The following is a 23117-nucleotide window of genomic DNA, read 5'->3' as shown; positions in this document are numbered from 1 at the left end:
ACAAATATCTATATATTATATACTTTATATACTTCATAACACATAAGCATAATTTGGATAAACACAAGTACTCACTGAAGAGATAGAGAATGTATTTTTCCTGAAAGACCAGCAAGTTGAATTTATGATTCTGATTAGCTGGCTGTATGTTTTCCTTAGTCTTTTATATGGAGAGTGAGAATTGATCAAACAAGTGAATACTAAATGTGTTAATGGACTGGTCTTGTTTTATTTTCTTTCATTCACTATCATTTTTTGTCTACTCTTGAAATTCTCTTAAATTATAGATTGCATTAATTTTGTACAAACTGCTGAATAAAACTCATCTTTTCTCAGTTCTAAAACCATATTCATAAAATGTAGAACTTTCAACTTACATTTTCATTGGAAATGATTATCTTTTTGAAGTCCACTTGTAGCAGGAAGTTGAAGGACCAATAATATACTTGTTTGAAAAATGAATTGAATATCAATCATCTCCATTCAACTCTGCATGATCATTATTCTTTCCTTACTATACCAAATAATAGCTAATTTTTTTTCTTTTACAGAGAATGAGTCCCTTATAGTTTATACTGAATATAGTGATATCTTTATATTTTAATGTTAACTGTATTATAAATTGAAAAATTCTTTACCTGGTCTAAAGTGATTGTAATAACCCTGAGTAAGAGACACTCCAAAAAGCTGTTCCAGAGGCAGAATAACAACGGGGAAATGCAGTAAATCGACTCAGACGTAACACCAATTGATCATGCCTTTTCAGTCTGAATAAGTAAATATGGATGTTTCAAAATGTTTGGTAAAAACTTTGGAAATATACACAAGAATGCTGGATTTTCTAATACATGAAGGAAACTCTTCTTCTGCTTCTCAGTAGTGTAAGAGTTAACTCTATATTTCATCCTACAAGGATGTGATCTGTAAGTTAGGTCTGGAAGGCAGCAAAGGCAACCTGGACTCGAAGTAACACTTCTGTTGTCAAGGGTTACTGATGGGGGAAGGGAAGGGGCTGGAAGGGGAAGGAGTTATGGAAATGAAGAAGGATTGTAGCACAGACTACATAAATTCAAATGATATACATGTATTTGGAATGGGATCTCAATTCTGTTGCATTTTTGCATTTTGCATTTTCATTTGTTTAGTTTACACAGGACTGGTGAATTGATGAGGTGCTTGTTGCTGACCCTATTTAGTGCATCACTTTCTAACAGCACTGAGCTATACATTATAGGCTTAATAGTTGTGTAACTTAATTTACATTACTTTTACATCTCGGAAACAATAAAATTATATTTCTTAAATTGTAATATTAGCAAATATCTTAGATGGAACTTAGAGGAGAGACAGTGTCATTTTAGTTAACATGTGAATTTCTCTTTTTCCTTCACAGACTTAAAGGTCAAGGGAAAAGCATGATTAAGGACTTTAAATTCATATATATAGATTCATCTGTTAATATTGTAATTTTTAAGATAGGTACCTTTAATGATTATGTCTCGAAGTGTTTTCGCACAATGTTTCAATATTTCAAATCGCCACTCACCACCGGCCTGTCTCACTTTACATCTCTGTGTTGTGCCAATTTGCATTACTAATGGGCTTGCTAAGAGAGAAACTGTAAAAAGAAAATGTGGTAATTAATAGTAAATGCTTGACATATTGTGACATTACCAATATCTTTATGTTGATGTATATTTTGTGTCATTATTTACCAAAAAATATTTCTAAATTTCTTATTTTGCAAAATGAAAACGATGCTCGTGGCATTGTCATTGATGATATTTTTAATAGCATTTAAAAAATACACCTGCTTTATTGGTACATTCGTATGGTACTCCTGCTATGTTAACCTAGTTATTTTATTTGGAGTGGCTATGCATTTTCAGGAATAAAATTAAGGGATATCTTACATACGTGAAGAGCAGAAGTATCGGACTATATATAAAGACTTCCTGGATTTATTTCCAGATAATGCATAATAGCAAAAAGAGGGTTTTCTGCCAAAAGTATTTGTGTGAATTTTCCTCACAAAATGTTCTTTTAAAATCCTTTGTATGTTCAAAGGCAAGCCACACAATTAAAAACAGGTATGAAATGATAGATCACATGACAGGAGTTTAAATGTGAGGGTTTTTTCCCTCGGTTAAACACTGCAGCAGGCATTACAACACCAGAGGTAACGAATCAATTAAATCCATTTTCTCCTCCGCGCCTCCAAAGCTGCTTGCGTGGTGTAGTTTGGAAGCCCGTGCAGTAGGACCCAGGGGCCTCCGCAGCCACCAATAGAAGCTCACACTTGGTCCTATTTGCATGCAATGCCGTCTGCTCTGCGCATTAATAGTAATACAGATAACGGGTTTGAAAGAACTCTCTACTGAAGAAGGATTGGATTTTTCCAGGGTGCTGATACTGAAAAGAAGCCCGACTTTCCTCTCTCCCTACTTCCCCACTCTCACACTTATAAGTCTCACACAGCTTTTGCTAGGTTTAAACTCGGGGAGGTCTGCGCACAGCAAAGTTGGGAGGGCAGCGCCTGCACCACCGAACCTCTAGATTTCTGACAGCCGCCTTCGCGAAGGGTAAGTCTCTCAAACGATTGCAAAGTGACAGCCGGCTTTAAAATGGTCAGAAGGGACACGCTCGGTTTTACACTGGTGGTCGTTGGCGTGCAGGTAGGACTCTGCATTTTGTCCAGCAGTTGTGACTGGTGCACGGGGGTAGTTGGGGGGTGGAATAAAAAACCTTCAGGCTAAATCGGAAATTGCAGCTGTACGCTCGGGAAGGATTCAACAAGTTTCCCTGCAGGGAGGCAATGTTTATTTCCTAGCAAGTTGTGCTGACTGTCGGCTCGGGTGGGCTGCGCCTGCTTCACAAAGAAGTTTCGGGATTTGTGTCTGTTGTGTGTGGCTGGGTTAACCCTTGTTTGAGGAGGTGATGTGCCGCATTTGGGCTTCCTGAGGACACACAAGAGAGCTGCTTCTTCGGATGCTCCCAGCATCAGCGGCCTGCTCTGGTTGGTGTTGGGCAACTTTGCCGCGTAATTGCAGTGTCTAACCGCACCGAGGTGTACTAGGTGGCCGGAGGCTCAGAAACCAGCCGCACCGAGGCCATTTGAGCTTCCAAACTTTGAGGCGTTCTCCAGTAAAGATGGGAATGCGAGCTTTGAAAATAAGCATGACTAGATGAAATTTGGTGAACTCTTGGGGGTACGCAGGCAATGAGGTCTTTCCAGACCTGCGTTTCCAACCCGCAGCTTTTTGCCTGGATATGCAATGCTGATGTAGAGATGGTGAAGGTTTAAAGCCTAGACGCGGGGACTTTATATGAGGCACCGAGGAAGAGAAGATAGATGAATGAACAAGGTGCGTCCCATCTTTCACACACAAAAACCATCCGCGTGGGACATGCCAAGAAGCACTCCAGTTGGTGGCGTTTAGCTGGAAAACATTGCAGGGAGGTCCAGGCGCCTCTGTATTATTGATGAAGCTCTGTGTCCTACTGGGGGCCCTTCTCGCTCCTTCTCCCTGCCCCCCCCCCTTCCCTTCCTCGCTCCTCCCGACTGAGGCTCCGGGCTTGGCGCGGGTGCGGCGGCGCGCGCGGCTCAGCTCCGCAGCGCTGCGGACACAATGGGGAGAGGAAGGCAGAGCCCTGCCGGCGGGCGGAGCGGGGAGCTCGGCGTGGCAATCCCGCTGCCGCAGTCACCGCTGCCGCTCCGCCGAAGGCTGCAGGGCTGTGGAGGCCTCTGCGCCCAGCGACCACACGACCCTTGATCCTGTGGGACCCCGCCCAGGGCGCGCAGACCTGGTCGCAGAGTTCCCGGGGTATCTTTTCAGGGAACACTGTGTTGCAGGCAATCAGAGTGGGAGAAGGAATGCTGAGGCATCCCATTCTAGCCCTGGGTCAGAGCTGTTGTATCCCAAGCTTCCTAGAGGACCTGCACCCCAAAAGGAAAGGAGGGAAACGTTGATGGGGCTGCAAGAGGAGAAAGGTAGCAAGTGATTTCGGGCAATTCAATCACCAGCCACGCTTTTCTTGGTTCTTAAAAGTGGGCTGCTTTAGATGCGGCTTTGAAATTCATTTCCTGGCCTCTCTGCGGCACCAGCGGGGCAGCCTTCCAGACTCAGGAGCTCATTGGAGACTCCTTCTACAGATGAAGGAGGGAGACAGCAAGGCAGGGGCTTCATTTCGCAGTGTCATTTAACCCTGACCTCAGCACCTCCCACCCTTTCATGCCCCATCAGGGAGTGCTCTGACCTTGCAAACACCTCTGGGTCATCTGTCCTGTTTCTTTTTAAGTGATTTTATCAGGCTGTGTGTTACAAAGGCCTGTTAAGAGAAGGTTTGTGTGCTTCCAAGGAGTGGTGGGAGATGATTTAGTTTGTTTGGCGATGGATTGCCAATACCCCACTCCCCGCCCTCCACCGCTGAGAATTTTGAGGAAGAGGCATAGATGAAGGACCCTATGGAGATGGCTCACATGGGATGCTGGTTGCTTGAAGGGAACCTTTGCGAGAAAATACACTCCTTTGAGCATAAGGGAGAAAACAATATCATTGCATTTTTTCCCCACTTTCCATTTGTCCCCTCATTGTGTTTGAAAACTAGGATGTAATACTAAATAGAAAGCAATTGAGAATCCACCAGTTTATTAGAGGACAGACTAGAAGCTTGGTAGCTAGGCTTTCAGGCCCAAATTTGGATGCTCCTCAGACCAATTATTTTGAGAGACTCAATTTCCACCCCAAGGCCTGCATCTCTTCTGTATATTGAGGAGGCATAAGCAGTTGTTTTGAAAGCATTCTGGAAGGCCTGCAGCATGTTGATTTTATTAAAGGGGTTTATTAAAGGGTTGGTGGATATTCCATAAACCCCTTTCCTTTGCTCCCTGAAAATGGAAAAAGAAAAGCCAACCAAAAATATCAATAGCAGCAACTCAGAATTAACATCCAATTGGTAAGAGGATTTTATTTGTTTCTTAGAAATCTGTCTTAGTCCTGTAGGAGGCATGGGTAAAGCTGAGGAGTATGTAAGGAGTGAGGGCATTCACCTCATAACTTTGCCATGGATTTTGGACTTTCTTTAATTTTTCTCCACACATCCTCCTATTGCATGTGTCTTCCAATTCAGTCCTGTAAGATCTGCAGGATTGAAGCACAATGACACAGCTGCAGATCCCTGATGGAGGCTGGCTCCAGAAAACAGCTGTTAATCACACATTTGCTCTATTTTCCCACTTGTTTCCTTTAACTTCCCTTCCCTTCCCCTGCCCTTGAGCCAGTGTTACCTAGGTTGTTTTCTAGGCTGTTTCCTGAAAAGGAGTAGTGATTTCCAGTGATACAATACTGTGCCAAGTATGGGAGATTTAACAGCTGCCTAGGGAGTCCCATAGGTGTAAAGCTTACTTTCCCAAAGTAATGCACAAAATGAAGAAAAATACTTGCATAAAATAAAGGAAAATATCTTAATATCTCCCCAAAGAGAATTATATTGGTCTGTATAATTGTCTTTTACTTTATGGCATAATAGAATCAATTCAAATACAAAAATAACATTATGCAGAGATGAAAGGGAAGTTACACACTTGCATGCAATATTTGGAAACTAATGTATTCAGGTACGAAATCCCACCTTTTGATATCCATCTATAATTGATAATTTAGGAGCTATTTTTATTTAAGAAGCTTAATATATTACTTTCACTATGAGGCTGAGCAACTCAAGACACTGCAAAGATGTGAATTTTAAAAGAAAAGGCAAGGCAGTAAAGAAAGCCCTTGGCAGCTTGATGAATAAGCAGGTGCACTGCACCATTTGAAATGTAACTAGAGGTGAGGTTCTAACCAATCAGGTAGAGAATGAGTTCCTCCTTATCTCCCAGAAAACTCAACTATCTGTCTCTTTTGGGGATATGTGAGTTCCAGAAACTAATAAAGCATAATAGCATACACTAGGCTAGAATTATGACCTGGCCAAACAATTGTTTATTCCTTTAAAGTTATTGAAGCAAGTGAGCAATATGATTGTTGATGCAGTCATGTTTATACCTAAAATATTTTAGTGCTATATGGAGAAATGATTCTCCTAATTCTACAGGAAATTACTAGAAAAGTAATTGACATCCAAGGTCACATAGGAGAAGATTGTAGACACAGTGTTAGACATATTACCCATATTAACTGCAAATAGATTTTTTACTCAATCTTCATATCACCTATTTGAATAAAGTCTTTATTAGATTTCTTTAACATAAGAAGAGACAAGCTCATAGAGGTTAAGCAAATATATACAGCCATTCAGCAAATAAGGGGCAGATCTATGATTGGAAAACAAGTTTACTCATGACAGAGTGTGTGTTTGTCCAGTATGCCATGAACTATTTTTCCCTTATGTTTAAATAAGGATTTTTATTAGTTTTTTAATTTTGTTTCAGTACTCATAAGTTTTGAGTCTCCTAAATATCTTTTTTCATGTCTACAACATACTTTGCTTCTCCTCCAGACCAATATTGTATGAACAGTGATGACTTTTCCAAGGATGTCACAGCCAGTGAAAAACTTCCGTAGTAAGAAAGCCCTGCCTCTAACCACTACCCCAACTGTATCATCATCTTAGGAGGTTAAAGAGGAGGGGTGAAACTTGGGGCCTATATTGTTTGTTTTGAAATTAGCCTAAACATGGCCAAAGAGTCTGGGAAGAATCCATCATACTATTTTCAGACAGAAATTGTACACCTCCACTTTCACATTTCTGTACACATGGTATCTCTGATCTGGAAATTTCTCCCCTTTAATTGGCCAAATCCAATTCATTTGCCTATGGTGGTTCATGTTCCTCCATGAAATTTCTCTTGGCTGTTCTGACCCTTCTTATACATCTCTGAAGTTTCGAATCAGTTATAACTTCTGCTATTTAATTTGGTCTTTTTTGAGGTTGAGAGGAGTATGCTAACATTTTTTGATCATTCACTATATAACATATCGTTTTACATAAATTATCTGTCAAATACAGTTTTCTATTAGTTCATTATATCTGCATTTAGCCCTTCTTGTCTTCTCATTCTCCTCAGTCACCCTGGATGGTGTGATATATTTCTAGAGTTTCAATAATGAAATGCAAATTTTAAACCTCTAGTTCATATATTGCTCCTGATTTCCACAGTTATATTTCCAAAGATCTACTTGACATCTCCACCTAGAGATGTATTACAAATATTTTAAAGAGAAATATAGTAAATTATTCAAAACCACATACAAATTCAGCTTTGACATGTCCGTTTGCCTCACCCACTATATTTAAGCAATGAACTAAAATTACTGATGATTCTTTTTCTTTAACATGGTTTTTCTCCCCACAGACACACCTGCCCTCAATTTCTACTTCTACTTCTTGTAATCAGCTTTCTAAGCTGTCACCTCACCTCCATTCTTGACACCCTTGAATTCACATATGTTATGTCTGCAGGAGTCATCTTTCTAGAGAACAGATGATGAAGACAAAACTCCTTATCATGCCATTCAAGGTGTTCTATAATTTGGACCTAGAATTCCTCCCTTCAGTCTTCAGCTATATCAATTACTGTGAAATATATACTTGCATTTTCTCAAATACTCAAGATATTTCAGTCCTAGAGAGGAATGCTTTTGTTTGTTAGAACTTCTGCCTGGAATGGTTTCTTGATCACTTTCTTGATCCTTGGGTGATCTTTGAAGACACAAAACAAGAGTCACCTCTTCTGTGAAGACCTTTATATTAAATAGATTTAAATATGTCTCTTTCTGATCCTTTCTTAATAATATCATTGAAATTCCACTGCATGTATTTATTCATTTGTACCAAGAGATTGTGAATTTCTTGAAGCAGTGTTTTCAGACTGGCCATTGAACCAAGGAAACTTCTGAATCAACAAAATAACACTTAAGTACCACCCCTTGGATCATCCTCCCCAAGCAGATTTAATGTCTTTGATTATGTGGGGATTGGACTCAGGAATCACATTTTAACAAGCATTCTACGTGCAACTAGGTATATGGAGTTTATCCCAAAAGTTGCTCCCCAACTCAGGTCAATATGATGCTTAATTTGGCAGTTCGGGTGGGAAAAGTCAATTAGCACAGCTGCTTAGATCTTACTGAAAGCTATGAGAGTGTTTTCCTAGATTACTATGCTTCTAGGAAAGATTTGACCACAGAGGATATCACACAATTCATTTCTATTGATGCAGAAGAGGCTTGCATCAGAAAGGAATACTTGTCAAGAACAGAATTTCAATAATCATTTAAGATAGCCTGTAGAGTTGAGGTGCTACCGTGCAGAATAATTAGAGCTTTTAGTCACTCTGACTTTTTAATATAGTATTTATTAAACGACTATAGTATTTATATAAATTGTAAAATACTGTATGCATCCTTCAGAAAACTTTTTCATTAAATAGGCATTATTTCTCCCTGAACATTATGGCAATGACTGTGTGTGTGTGTGTGTGTGTGTGTGTGTGTGTGTATACATCACTTTCCATATATCTGATACTTTTTTGGGTATATGTCTGAGGCTGAAATTGGTTGATTATATGGAATTGACTTCTTTCCTTTTTTCAGAATTACTCAGATCCTGCACAGTACTTGTGGCATTTATAGTTTCCAAGCACGTGCATGAGAGCTACCATTCTATCTATCCATATCAACATGTAATATTGTTGCATTTCTTAATTTTACTAATTAGATGATTTTAATTTATCTTTTCTGATTATATATGCAGTGAGTATCTTCTCACTGAAAATTCAGGTTTCCTCTATTATGAATGCTTAAACTACATTTCACCATTTTTCTAATGAGACATTAATCTTTTTCTTATATATTTATAGAAGTCTTTTAATATATTCTATATTCTAATTCATTTTTGGTATATGCATTGCAAATATTTTTTCCTAAGCTGTATTTTATCCTTTTCCTTTTGCTTCACAGGTCTTTTACTGAAAATATATTGTGTTTCATTAAAAGTAGTGAAATGTTTTCATTGTGGCTTCTTTTTATGTCTTATTTTAGAAACAATTCCCCATAGTAAAGTCATAAAATATTTGTATATATTTTCCTTTCAGTTTTTAAATTTTGCTTTTACACTCAGTCCTCTGAACCATCCAGAATTGATTTTAGATTTCATGTACTGAGAAATTAGACTGTTACATATAAATGTTCCATATGTGGGTTGATTTTTTTTTTTTTTTTTTGCCTATATGGCTACTTGGCATCTGTCCTCATTTGAGTCACATTTTTCTGATTTTCATCTGCCAGGTTGGAATGTGGACTATCTCACTGAACCATCACAATCTTAATGAACCAGAGTGAAGAGCATTAATTAAAATTTCAACCCAAATAGGTTTATATTCAGCCAGAATTAAAGACCAACGCTTTTTTATGACAAACTATATAATCTCTTTAAGTGGTATGTGAATTGTTCATGTGTAATGAGTCCTTAGCTGTGCCTAACATTTACTCCTGTTTTAGTTCTTTATAGAGAATATTAATGAATATCCCAAAGACACACTTCCTTTGTTTATAGAACTCTAGCAAGGACTTTAGCAATGAACTTCAACAGATCAGAGAAAGAATCATGACTCACCCTCGGAGTGAAGCGTGATCGACCACTCGCCAGGTGAATTATAACCTGGAGGCAGAACAGCATTTCCAGCCCAATAGCCAACAGCTTCTGATCAACGAGTAACACTTCCACAAGCACTTAAAATATTAATCCGTTCGCAAAAAGTGTTGAAAGGAAATTGCTGTACTGCACTGTGCATATTATATTCAAGTTTACCCTGGAATGAAGAAGGAGGGATGCAAAACGTCACTTGCTTATATATGGGCATAAACAGTTTCCGTAAGAATGTGCTTTATATTCTATGGTGAACAACAAAATACCATACAAGGATAGTTTGTGCTAACTAAGTCTTGGATTATTTAAATATTGAGTTTTAACTTAAGAGACTTTAAGAAATCTCTTGTTTAGCCTATGAGAGAAAGTTTCCCTGAAAAAAGGGAAAAATTTTTAAAAGTCTCCACACCAAATACATTATACCCAGTCCATTAATTTCAGTGCCTCTCAATTAATGCTTTCTGTCATACCTCTGATCAAGAAAAGGAATTATTTTAAGAAATGAGCAAACTCATAGTGCACCATCATTTATTCATTCTTTTTGTTGCATCTTTATATAACATCAGCTCTGAGTCCTCGGCACATGGCTCTTCGCGCTCGGATTCGGGACCACTCTTCGCACTTCTTTCCATCTCTCCCACTTTGCCCCTGGGCATAGGGTTTCTCTTAACACACTGCACTTCACCACCCCTCAACACACCACTTTGTTCCCAACTTATTGCCTTTGCCTATCTTCTTTAAATATCCTTGTTCTTCTCTACCTAGTGAGGTCCTATTCATTCCTCGAAGTTTCATTGTTGCATTCTTTTAGAAACATTTCTTAATTTTCCCCTAGGAAGCTCATCTTTTTTTCATTAGTGTTTCAGTAGGACTTGGCACTTACCTCTACTACCCTTTATTATAAGCAAAACTCATGGATCAGTTTTAATAACTAGACTTTGACTAACTAGGGCAAAGTGAGGAACAATTTTTCAGTGATGAACAACTTCCCATCTAAACCTGTACTAACACTCTAACAAGTAGCGGTAAGTGCCTATTGAGGACTTAAAATGTAGCTAGGATGAAAGAGGAACTGGATGTTTAATTATTTTAAGTTTCTGTTTAAACAGTCACATTTCACACAGTCAATAGCTGTTTGTGGCTAGTGGCTAATATACTGGATAGAACAGTTACAGAATACTTCCATCAGCACAGAAATTTCTGTTGGACAGTGTTGGGATGAGTAAACTCAGTAAAATTTGTAACAAATGAATGAACAAGTGAATGAATGAATTCTGTAGGAGATGCTGACATTTGATTTTCAATGGAAAGATGCCACCATGTTGGATTATACCCATGATCATGTTGGTGAGGAATTTGCAACTTTATAGATTTTAGCATTTCCTGGAAAGAAACAGGTATTCCTAGCCTGACCAAGAAGATAAGGACAACATGAAGCACCAAAGAAACCAAAGAGAGAGTTAATGATTACCTTTGGTGACTTCCTTAGATGTTCACCCAAAACTTGTTTGCCTGACATCAGCAAACATCATCCTTTAAGACATGGGCATATGGAAATAGTATTCAGCCCATGGTAACAATTCCATCTCTTAAGATTTATATTCCTTCACATGTGAAGGTAAATTCACTTACTCTTCTTCATATTTCAAATTTAATTTTATATTAATACCCATTGGGATGGCTACTACCAGAAAAGAAAAAAAAATAATTTGGAAAATGCCTCTGTGGCAAGGATGTATAAAAATTGGAACTGTTGTGTATTAATGGTGGTATTGTAAACTGGTGCACCTGCTCTGCAAAATAGTAATGATTTCCCCAAAAACTAAACATAATTACCATGTGATTTAGAGTTCCACTTCTAGGTATATAATCAAAGTATTAAAAACAATAACTGGAATAAATATTTACTACCATGTTCACAGCAGCATTATTCACAATTGCTAAAAGGTAGAAACAACCTGAATATCATCTACAGATAAGTGTATAAACAAATGTGATGCACTGTAGGTATCTACAATTGAATATTACCCAGCCTTAAAAAGGAATGAAATTCTGATACACGCTGCAACATGGATGAACCTTGAAAATATTATCTTAAATGAAATAAAACAAAAATATTATTCTACTTACATGCGTTACCTAGAATAGTCAGATTCATGGAGACAGTGAATGGAACTGTGTTATCAGCAGCTGTGGGGGAAGAACGGAATGGGATTTATTGTTTAATGTGTTACAGACTTGCAGTTTAGTGTGATGAAAAAGTTCTGGAAACAGATAGTACTGTTGGTTGCACAAATGCAAATATACTTAATGCCACTAAATTGTACATTTTAAAAAAGGTTAAAATGGTTAATTATATGTTATACATATTTTACCTCATAAAAAACTTACTTTGGCATTTTTGGTTGGACACCTTCACCCCTTAGAAAAATATTTATCCTTCCAAGGTGACCTTTCAATGCCCTTTAAAATGTTAATTTTTTAACAGCACTATAGAAGAATCTCTCTGCCTATTAATATTAAGAGAAAAGGCAATAAGCCAAAAAAGGTTTAATGCTGAATGAACATAAATAAAATGCATCTGTTCTATGGGATGTACTAAACAATCATATTTAATAGAGAGAAAGAAAAAAAATCTTAAGTGTTGTGCTTCTGCATACCACAGCTGGTGAGGTATGCTGGAGGTGTTGGAATGAAACAACTGCAAAACCTAATGCTGTGAAGTAGATGCGAAACCCCAGGAGGCCTTTGTATTGGGGCTGATATGCTAATAAGGCAATACTTTAGTCACCTACACATGCAAACTGGTAGATCAAAGACGAATGTGACCAAATGGGATTATTCCAGTGACACGAAGGTATGCGGATATTGTGATTTGCAGTTTATGGAGCATCTGCTCCTTTGCTGACTCCTCGTGGGGCAGGATGTGCCCAAGGAGGGGTCCTGTTGTAATGGTGATGAGAACACTGGCTGTTCTTGATGCTGGGAGAAAGGAACAGTTCCATCTTCCCCGTTCATGTTTTCTTTCCTTAGTATAACAGTTCACCTTCTGATATAATATGGCTTTAATCCATCCTCCTATTCTATCACCATGAACGTTTCTAGGTAGATAGTAGATACCATTGGCATCTTATAGGCAATTCTTGTTCATGGATGATGATGATCTGTCATACTTAAAAAGCACCCTGATATTTACTTCCCTTTGTATATTACACAAAGATAAGGCTGTTCATGTACCATGCAAAGGGCATGAGCTGTGAATTGTTTTTCCAGGAGGGTAATGCATGAGGCTAATTCAGTCATGCTCTTTTGCCTGGTGCTATTGTTTGCAGGTATTTTTCCACTGAATTAAATTCAGCTTAGTAAGCTCAAGAGTGTGGAAAGAACCCTGATTTTATTAGCTTATTGGAATAATATTCCAACTAGACAAATCAGTTTCTTTCTTACCATTGTGAGGTAATTTAGAGATACGAAAACTGTTATGAAAGTGGTGTCAGGGAATAAGAACTTGGGCAGAGATAGGGGAAAGTATCAAGAAAGAATTTGTATTTGTGTCTTGAGCTGTAACTATAGTTATTATAGTAGTGAATATATTCTTTTTTTTGCCTTAGTACCAGAGCAACAAAGAAATGTTTTTGTCAGAAGGCTATAAAGTTTTGCCTATCCTGCAGCCCAGGCTATCTACATATCTATCTATTTATTTTGAGATGTAACTGACATAAAGTATTTTGTAAATTTTAAATGTACAGAATGGTGATTGGATACACTTATATATTGTGAAATGATTATCACCCTAGCATTAATTAACATTTTCATCATGTCATATGATTACTGTTTCTTTTTTGTGGTGAGAACATTTACTGGTAAGAGATATACTCTCTTAGCAAGTTTTAAATGTATAAGATAGCATAGTGTTATTAGTTATAAACCATGCTGTACATTTGATCCCCAGCCGGCACTTTCTTTCTTTAACTCCCATTCTTTCTCCATTCAGTTCCTCCAGTCCTCCTGGCAGGAGGAGGACATGGAACATTGTGCTGCTGAGATGCTCCTGTGTGCATAGGATCTTGCCATTAATTCTATGAATTTTCCTCGATTTACTTTGACACTCTCCTTTTCCATTACTTATTCTCCCAGAATGACCGTGGTCTCTGATTTGAAAAAGTCATAGTTCACTTCATCACACATGTATTAAGTATCAGTCTCTATAAGGCAGGGTACTAGTGAAAGGCTTTGAAGTGAGTGTAAGTGATCTCCACCCTCAGTAAATTCATGTTACAGCATAGAGCAGCTTCAGCCCCGCAGTATTAATTGCATTCTCTCTTTGCTTCCTTCTCCACCTCTACAATTATGCGTAACGCTTGCTCATACACTCCTATCTCAGAAAAGTCAGTTTCTTCTCTTCTGAGAAAGCCATTCTCATTGGGGCCAAACGTTACCAGCTTTCCTCTTTCATATATCTTAAACCTGTTTATGAACTGGCTTCTTTAATTATTTTTTATAATTATTTCACCCTAGGAAAAAGTTCTTCAGTTATCATAATCCTTCTTTTTCCTCAAGTTATCCTCTTATACCCTTTGCCTTCCTCTTAAAAATTAAACTTCTTGAAATAATATCCTTTCTTGGCCTTCCTTGGCTGTTTCTAATTCTTCATCCCACACACAATGGTAGATTTCTACAGCCCTAATCTAATCACATTTAGACTTCAGACATTTAAAATTTGCCAAATCAAAAGCCAAGCTTCAGACTTCATCCTTCTTCAAATTCTTGTGACATTTGAAATTTACCTAATAAATTCCATGACACCATTCTCTTCTAGATCTCTTCCATACACTTGACCTTTCTACTTCTCTTAAATGTGAATTCCCCAGATTCCTCCTGTAGAACTTACTTCTTTGTATTCTGTGTATTCTCCTTCTGTGATCTCCTCTCCACTTCATCCTTTATATAATAGAGACTAAGATGTGGTATTAAGAATCATAATTGATGATACTTATAACTGATGATATTTATAGGTTCTTGTTCAGCACCGTGACTTCCTTTATACTGTTTCTGCAGGCAATCCTACAAATCAATGAGTAGACGACATCCCCACTGTCTTCCAGGTAGGGGATCTGTGGTTTTCATGTGCAAGGTTTTGTGGCTAATTGGCAGAGCTTCAATTCAAACACTCTTCTGTTTCACTTCGTCTCTAATATTAAAAGACCTCATGGAAACATGTCCCTCTTTGGCAGAGGTTCTCAACTTCGGAGAATCACCTGGGCAGTTAAAAAAGAAATTCCTCTGTCCAGCTTGTACCCCAGCACACTTAAATCAGAGTCATTGGGAAGGGAAACAACACTGATATTTTTAAGTGATTTAAGTGACTCTAATGGGAAGCCATTAGCTGAGAGCCACTGCTCTAAATATTTTGATGACACCCAAGTATATTTCTCTGGCAGAAATCTCTGTCCCCAGCTTTAAAATTATATTGTTCAGGTTTGAGGTTTCTCATATTCCCAAATGAGCTCATCACCATTTGTTCACCCCCACCCCTGAGATAATTGCCTTCTAGATCCTCAATATTATTCATTCTTCTCACCTCCTATTCCTTAGGTCTTTTAAGTACACCTGTGGAGCAGCTTCTCAAATTGGGCCTACCCTCACTCCTCATATTTAGGAATTTTTTAATTATTTTATTGCATTTTAGGAATATTTCCATTTTCCCTCTCCTCTTTACCACCTCTGTAAATAGTTACTCAGGCATTCCTTGTGTCAACTTGTGGAATGTTGTAGCTAACTCCTTGTTGTCCATAACTTTTTGTCTCTCCTTGGTTTATTTTTCCTTGTTTAATGCCGCCACCATTACTATCTAATACGCCAAAGAGTTGTGCCACTCTGATTGAAAACTTCTGTCTAATGCCTGCAGAATACAGTTCAAACAACTTAACATAATTTATGAGACCTTTTACCATCTTAACCCACCTTTCTCCCTTATGTCATTTCCTTTCCCTTGACTGAAACACCCTATGTTCTGAAGCCCTACCTATGCTCTCCTGGCACTTCTACTTTCCCTTAAAAAAATCATCACAATTATCAGTTGCCTGTCTTCCTTGTTATATTGTCAGTACAGGGAAGGGGGGATGGGCCTCTCTATATTTCAGCGTTTTCCCCAGAGGGCTGTGCATATAGGAGTTTTTCAATAGATATGTGTTGAATGTATATGGGAAGGGATGTATCCAGAAGCCTCCCACAACTCCATTTCACATGTTTTCCTTTCAGAGTGGAATAATGAAATTCTCTTCCTCTCTTTCCTTTACCTGGTAAACTCTTATTTTTAATGTGGCATACACTTAGGAAATATTTCCGGAGTTTACCAGACAGAAATAGTAACTCTCTCCTTTTTTGATTGCACAATGCATTGCTTCTACAACTACAGTAGGAGTTACATCAGACAGTGTTACAACCACTTGTTTCCCTTCTAAATTAAAAATACTGAAGAATTGGAGGCTTATATTAATTCTGTGTTACCTCTGCACATCTGATAGTGGCTGGCACACAGTTGATATTAAGCTCTTATCTTTGTTGCATGGATGACTGGTTTCATGTATTACTGAGTGTATTCAAGGACTCTGTCCAGAGGCATTCCACATACTATATTTTAATGGTAAGATTGTGCACCTGTCTTCTGAAAAAGGAAATGGAAAATTACATGGAACCTACCATTCTGACCATTCATTAATAATCCTGTGGTAAGGAAAATTAATTTGTCACCTGCATAATCAAATTTTCAATGCTTTGTGAGCTCTTGCCCTTATTATTGTAGACCAAAATTACAAGATAATTAAAGTGTGATAACTATCCTTAAATATTTTTTAAAAAGTCGCTTCCCTAGTTGGGAGAAAGATGATCTTTATTCTTCATTTATACCTTTACTAGTGTGTAATAGTCCCTGTACGGGACTAGATATGTACTTTGTTTAATAACCTCAATTTGTACCCTTGAATATCTTTAGTTTTACCATCCTACCATATACACATACCTAGCTTTTAGTTCTATGTAAAATTTATAGTTAATCTACATAATAGCACTTAGCTAAATTATCAAACACACGTAAGGGATTTTAACTATTGAATTTTATTAATACCCTCTTTAATTTAGATCGATTATTTGAAAACTGAATTTTTTAATTTCTCATAGACAAATTGATTTTTCTACATTTAGATTGCAGTACTGTAGGATTTTGTTTTTTTAATGTGCAAAATTTTTTGCATTTAATAGTGAGTTACAATAATACAATAACATAATTCACATTTGAGAAGGAAAGGTAATATAAATAACAAATAGTCTATAAAACTTGCATTTACAGAGAATTAATGGCTAACTCAATTTGTGCCTGCATACTGAGGTACGGTACAGGGAATTGAATGAATTCAAGGAAAACATTAAATGATTAATATTTAAAAGCAAGAGAAGTTTTCATATGACTCACAAAATTATAAACCTAGCACACTATTTTGGGCTCAAGCATATTTTATTTATTTTTCCTCTTGTAAATGAAGATTAAAAACATTCCCAGACAGCCTATGTTTCCTAGTAGAAAGAAGACTATATCCACAACCTATGCTCAGTATGTTTAGATTACATACCTACACAGAAAAAAACATTTAAAAGTATCATATCTTTGGTGAGTTCTAGAACAACTAAGTATATTGCAGAATGAATTAATTGTGTGTTTTAGTCATATAATTTTTTTTCAGGTGATGATGATTTTTTATTCTTAAGGTATAATGACTCATCATTTAGTATAAACAATGCAGAGGATTATTAATCACCAATATTGTGGATACAGAGATGCTTGTATAAATTCTGTATTTTGAAAAAAATCTCTGAATGGTTTATCACCATGTATCTTTACCCCTTCTTTTTTTTTATTGATATACAGTCTTATTTTAGTTTCAAGTAAACAACACAGTGGTTCAACAGTCACCCATATTTTTAAATCTGCTCCCCCCGCAGTATACACAGTGTAGACTAGTACACTGTCAACATAGAAAGATGTACAGAATCATTGGCTATATTCTCCATGATATACTAGTATACCTTTGACCAACCTGCATTATAATTGATAATTTTTTTGCTGCTTAATCCCCTTCCCTCTTACCCCAACCCCTGCCCCATGGTAACCACTAGTCACTTCTAAGCATCTAAGAGTCTACTGCTGTTCTGTTCATTCTGTTTTGCCTTGTTTTTATTCTCCACAAATACGTGAAATCGTGGTATTTGTCTTTCTCCACTTGGCTTGTTTCACTGAGCATATTACCCTCTAGATACACGTTGTTGCATATGGCAGGATTTCTTTTCTTTTTATGGCTGAATAATATTCTGTTGTGCATATATACCACATCTTCTTTATCCATTCATCTGTTGATGAACATTTAGGTTGCTTCCATATTTTGGCTATTGCGGAACGTGTCGCAATAAAGATAGGGGTGCATATACCTTTTCAGAACAGAGATTTTGTTTTCTCCGGTTAAATTCCTAGAAATCGAATTGTTGGGTGAAATGGTATTTCTATTTTTAGTTTTCTGAGGAACCTCCATACTGCTTTCCACAGTGGCTGCACCAGTTGACATTCCCACCAATAGTGTAGGAAGGTTCCCATTTCCCAACATACTTGCAAAACACTTGTTTCTTGTCTTTTGGATAGTGGTCATTCTGACTGGTTTGAGATAATATCTCCTTATGGATTTGATTTGCATTTCCCTGATGATTAGCGATATGGCATATCTTTTCATGTGCCTGTTGACCTATATTTCTTCTTTAGAGAAATGTCTGTTCAGGTCCTCTGCCCATTTTTTAATCAGGTTGTTTGTGTTTTTTTTGTTTTTTGTTTTTTTGGTGTTGAGGCATATGAGCATTTAAGTATTTTAGATGTTAACTCCTTATTGGATAAATAATTTACAAATATATTCTCCCATACTGTAGGGTGTCTTTTTGTTCTGTTGATGATGTCCTTTGCTGTACAGAAGCTTTTAGTTTGATATAGTTCACCTTGTTCATTTTCAATTTTGTTTCCCTTGCCTGAGGAGATGTGTCTAGGAAAAAGTTGCTCATGTTTATATTCAAGTGATTTTTGCCTATGTTTCCTCCTAAGAGTTTTATGGTTTCAAGTCATATAATTTTTTTACTATGGTACACAAATAGTTTCATAGTACCTGCATGTTATGTAGCCCTACCATCTAAAAAATGCAGATGATTTAAGAAAACAGAAAAGACCCAAAAGGAAATGTAGGATTATGCCATTTGTTAACATAGCTATTATTTCAAACTAAAATTTTGGAATAAAACCAATTATATATAAACAAGATAATTTAAACATTAATAGAGAGCCATACTATTAATATAATTCTACCTGGATAAAATAGAAATGCTTTATGATCAATCTCTTTCATCTGCTATAAAGATAATAAAATTGTGCTTTTAATGATATAACAGATTTATTGAAAAATATTTATAACAATGTATCACAAGTTTCTCTTTTGTTCACTACTACTTCATAAACTCTGAATATGAATATCCAAAAAAGCATTTTCCTATCATTTGTATTGTATATTTCCTGTAACTGGGAGATTTTTTTCTCTGAAACCTACTGCTTATTTGTCTTGCACATTTCTCAGATATGAGTCCCATCTGACCTTTAGTCATCTTTATTACTCTCAGTTTTTCCTGGGTGTCTTTTGTATTGTGAGGTGACTGTAAATAAATAGAATGTTCCATCTGTGCCTATACAGACCATCATACTCAGAGGAGCTATGAATTTTGATTCTGTGAGATTCTGTGATCCCTTTTACTAAGCAGTATAAACTTGGCTCCTTCTTTCTTTTATAATAAATGTACCATAAATTGGTACTCTTTTTCAGTTTTAGCTTCCTGAGATTTCTGCTTTCCCAGTTTATTCCTTCTCTTAACATATCTTTAATTTAGCTTAGAAGTATAGCATTTACATATAGACAAATCATATAATCCTTTCTCTAATAAATGTGTTCAATTGATCTAGGCTTATTAATGTAGAGTGCTTTTTAAATCAGTATGTGTGTATATGTACACATATGTCTCTATTTCCATTTCCAAATTCCTTGTAAGAGTCTCAGTATTTATGTAAGCCCTGATAAAAATATTTCCAAAATAAAAAGAAAAATGAAGGACTGGATGCTCCAACATTCCCTGAGCACATTGTGTTTCCAGCTTAGATTCCCCCTAGTCAAACATTGAAATCTAGCAATATATCTGCAAGTGAAATATGCCTGTGTTTTTAAAAAGGAAAATCCAGTTTGTAGAATGTGAGTTTATATTCCCTACTCAGAACTGGATGATTTATGTGCTGAAATACTCCTTTGTATAAAGAAAACAATATTGAATAACAACTTAGAAGTTAAATAATAATTTACTTCTTTATTTAGGAGAGTATCACTAATGAACTGAAATACTGATTTGCATAAAGAAAATATTGAAGTAACACATAAATAAGAAATTATATCATTTACATATGATTACATCATATATATGATTCTGTGTAATCATCAACCAAATCTTATGAAAATATAAGCTATCATGCAACAAATATGTGTGTTCATTGAAATTATTATTTTAGGCAATTCTGATTATAAATGGTGGACTCCTTTGTAGGTTCAATGATAATTTTGAATTGTTTTGTGGTTCAAAGTATGCAAACTAAGTAAAAATGTTAAGTATAACAGTCCCAAAATATTAAAGGTGGAAGACAATCTGGGGGTGCATTCTTAATCCTATTGCTTTTACATGAGAAAGCCTAGAAATAAAAAGTGACATCAAGAGAGGAAAATTGAAGTAGTAATTAGGCTAATATAAATATAAATATATAATGTAAGTTGATGATTGAAATATTTATTTTTAAAATACTTTCTATAAAGGTATTTTAAAAGATGTTGGAAGAATTCCAAATTAGAAGATGGACTGTAAAAATTTATGGTTTAAGTACTAAAGCAATAAAGTGGCCAGAATATCATGAATAGAATGCTTAATCACAAATTAGTTATTCATATCTTTCATTAAGTCATCTTAGATAACATCCTATTTCTTCCTTTCCAAAAGTCATTGTAGATTTCTCCAGTCTTTGATCTCCAAAATTTCAGTATTTTTGTAGATTAAGGAGAATGTGTTATTCATATCTATGTTGTACAAAAATGTACCATTTCATTTCTGGATGGATGTATGGGAAGAATAGATTTGAAAATTTTTCTATAAAATTAGTCTATGAATAATCCTAAAAAGGATGAATCCAACTAGATATCCCACTTTCTTTAGAACTAGGGGAAAATGACATGGATTGACTTGATTATTCACTTTCCTTTTTCCACTTTGCTATAAAGTTCCAAAGCATATTTTTGTATTCTGTTGTCAGTGCATACATAAGGTAGCACACACAAAAAACCCTGAAGCAGTTCACAGTACTGCACCCTTGAATGATTTATAGCTAGACAAAGAATAACATGGATTCACAATCAAAAGCATTTTTAAGAGGAAAAGACAAAAAGCCATAGAGTTAGAAAATCAGAATAAATTGGCTTGACTTTAAGCCAGTTATATACATATATAGTTCCCTTGTTCTTAATTAATGGACTAATTATATTTCCCTATAATTGTAATGATATTCTAATTAACTATGCTTTTGTATTATGTCCAAAAAGGAGAAGCCCCATGATATTTGTTGAAAGTTTGCTGTTTAGTGCAAGGTTTTTTTTAAATTAAAGTATCATTGATACACAATCTTATATTGGTTTCAAATGTACAACACAGTGGTTCAACTTTTACCCATATTATTAAATCATCTCCCCCTCTAGTGCAGTTACTATCTATCAGTGTAGAAAGATGTTACAGAATCACTGACTGTATTCTCCATGCTGTATTACCATCCCTGTGACCAACTTATATTGTGACTGTGAAATATTGTGCCCCTTTATCCCCCTCACCCTTCCCGCCTGACCTGTTCCAACCCCTCTCCCTTGGTAACTACTAGTCACTTCTCAGCATCTATGAATCTACTGCTGTTTGTTCATTTTGTTTTGCTTTGTTTTATATTCCACAAATAAGTGAAATCATATGGTATTTGTATTTCTCCACCTGGCTTATTTTACTGAGCACAATACCCTCTAGATCCATCCATGTTGTTGCATATGGTGGGATTTCTTTTCTTTTTATGGCTGAATAATATGCCATTGTGTATAAGTACCACATCTTCTTTATCCATTCATCTACTGATGGACAATTAGGTTGCTTCTGTATTTTAGCTATTGCAAGTCATATAGCAATAAAGATAGGGGTGCATATACCTTTTCAGATCAGGGATTTTGTTTTCTCCGGTTAAATTCCTAGAAGTGGAATTGTTGGGTGGAATGGTAATTCAATTTTAATTTTTTGAGGAACCTCCATACTGCTTTCCACAGTGACTGCACCAATTGACATTCTGACCAACAGTGTAGGAGGGTTCCCTTTTTTCCATATCCTCATCAACATTTGTTATTTCTTGTGTTTTGGATAGTGTCCATTCTGACTGGTGTGAAGTGATATCTCCTTGTGGTTTTAATTGTATTTCCCTGATGATTAGCAATGCAGAGCATCTTTTCATTTGCCTATTGACCATCTGTATTTCTTCTTTGGAGAAATGTCTGTTCAGGTCCTCTGCCCATTTTTTAATCAGGTTATTTGTTTTTTTGGTGGTGAGGCATATGAGCTCTTTATATATTTTGATTGTTAACCCATTATCAGATAAATCATTTACGAATTATTCTCCCATACTGTAGGGTGCCTTTTTGTTCCTGTACAGAAGGTTTTTAATTTGATGTAGTCCCATTTGTTCATTTTTTTATATTGTTTCAATGTGCAAGGTTTTTTAACATGTTTACTTTAATCTTTTCCCAAGCTTGCAGAATCGATATTATTGCACTCATTTTGAAATATAAAGAAACAAAGGCTTACAGACATAATCTGTAAGGAGCATAGGTATGCTTACTCCTACCTCTGCCTGGTTCCAGATCCTGTTTTTATTTGTATTGTATTGTCTTGCTTGTGTTGAATGTGAACAGAACTCATTATAGATTTCTGTGATACATTAAGCAGTCAGTAACAATCATAATGAGAATTGAAGAAGTACATTAATTTATTTGGTCTGTTTAAAACAAAAAGCAAGAACTGGATTTTATTTTATTTTTCAGAGTTGGTCACTGCTAATAATGCTTATTAACAAATTAACAAGGTTCTTTCCCTTTTTTAAAAAAACACTTTATAAGTCATGTTCTATTTAGGTGTTAGGCCTACAGGTACCAGTTTTGTGATTGAGGAATTTGGTCTCTGCAAGAATGTTCCAGGGCAGAGCAGGGAGAGTCAATGTCAGTGTGTCAATAAACACCTTCTGTGTGACTGACTGGTTAGGATAATAGATGCAAACC

The 23117-nt window shown here is 36.3% G+C and overlaps 1 protein-coding gene across 6 annotated transcripts in view; it reads left to right on the top strand.

Moving 5' to 3' along the window:
• Positions 1-2430: 2430 nt before the first annotated feature.
• Positions 2431-23117, top strand: part of ROBO1 (roundabout guidance receptor 1) — a 1078818-nt gene continuing 1058131 nt past the window's right edge. For 4 of the 6 annotated variants that reach the window (XM_057501808.1, XM_057501796.1, XM_057501802.1 and 1 more), the window contains exon 1: positions 2432-2582. The gene's annotated coding sequence lies outside the window, so the exon portion shown is untranslated. Of the gene's footprint in view, positions 2583-23117 lie in introns of all 6 variants that reach the window. The other 2 variants (XM_057501821.1, XM_057501817.1) reach the window with 1 other exon arrangement.

The sequence above is a fragment of the Manis pentadactyla genome, chromosome 1 (genome assembly GCF_030020395.1).
Source record: "Manis pentadactyla isolate mManPen7 chromosome 1, mManPen7.hap1, whole genome shotgun sequence".
In the NCBI taxonomy this organism is placed as follows: Eukaryota; Metazoa; Chordata; class Mammalia; order Pholidota; family Manidae; genus Manis; species Manis pentadactyla.
This window is presented reverse-complemented; position numbering and strand designations above follow the sequence as displayed.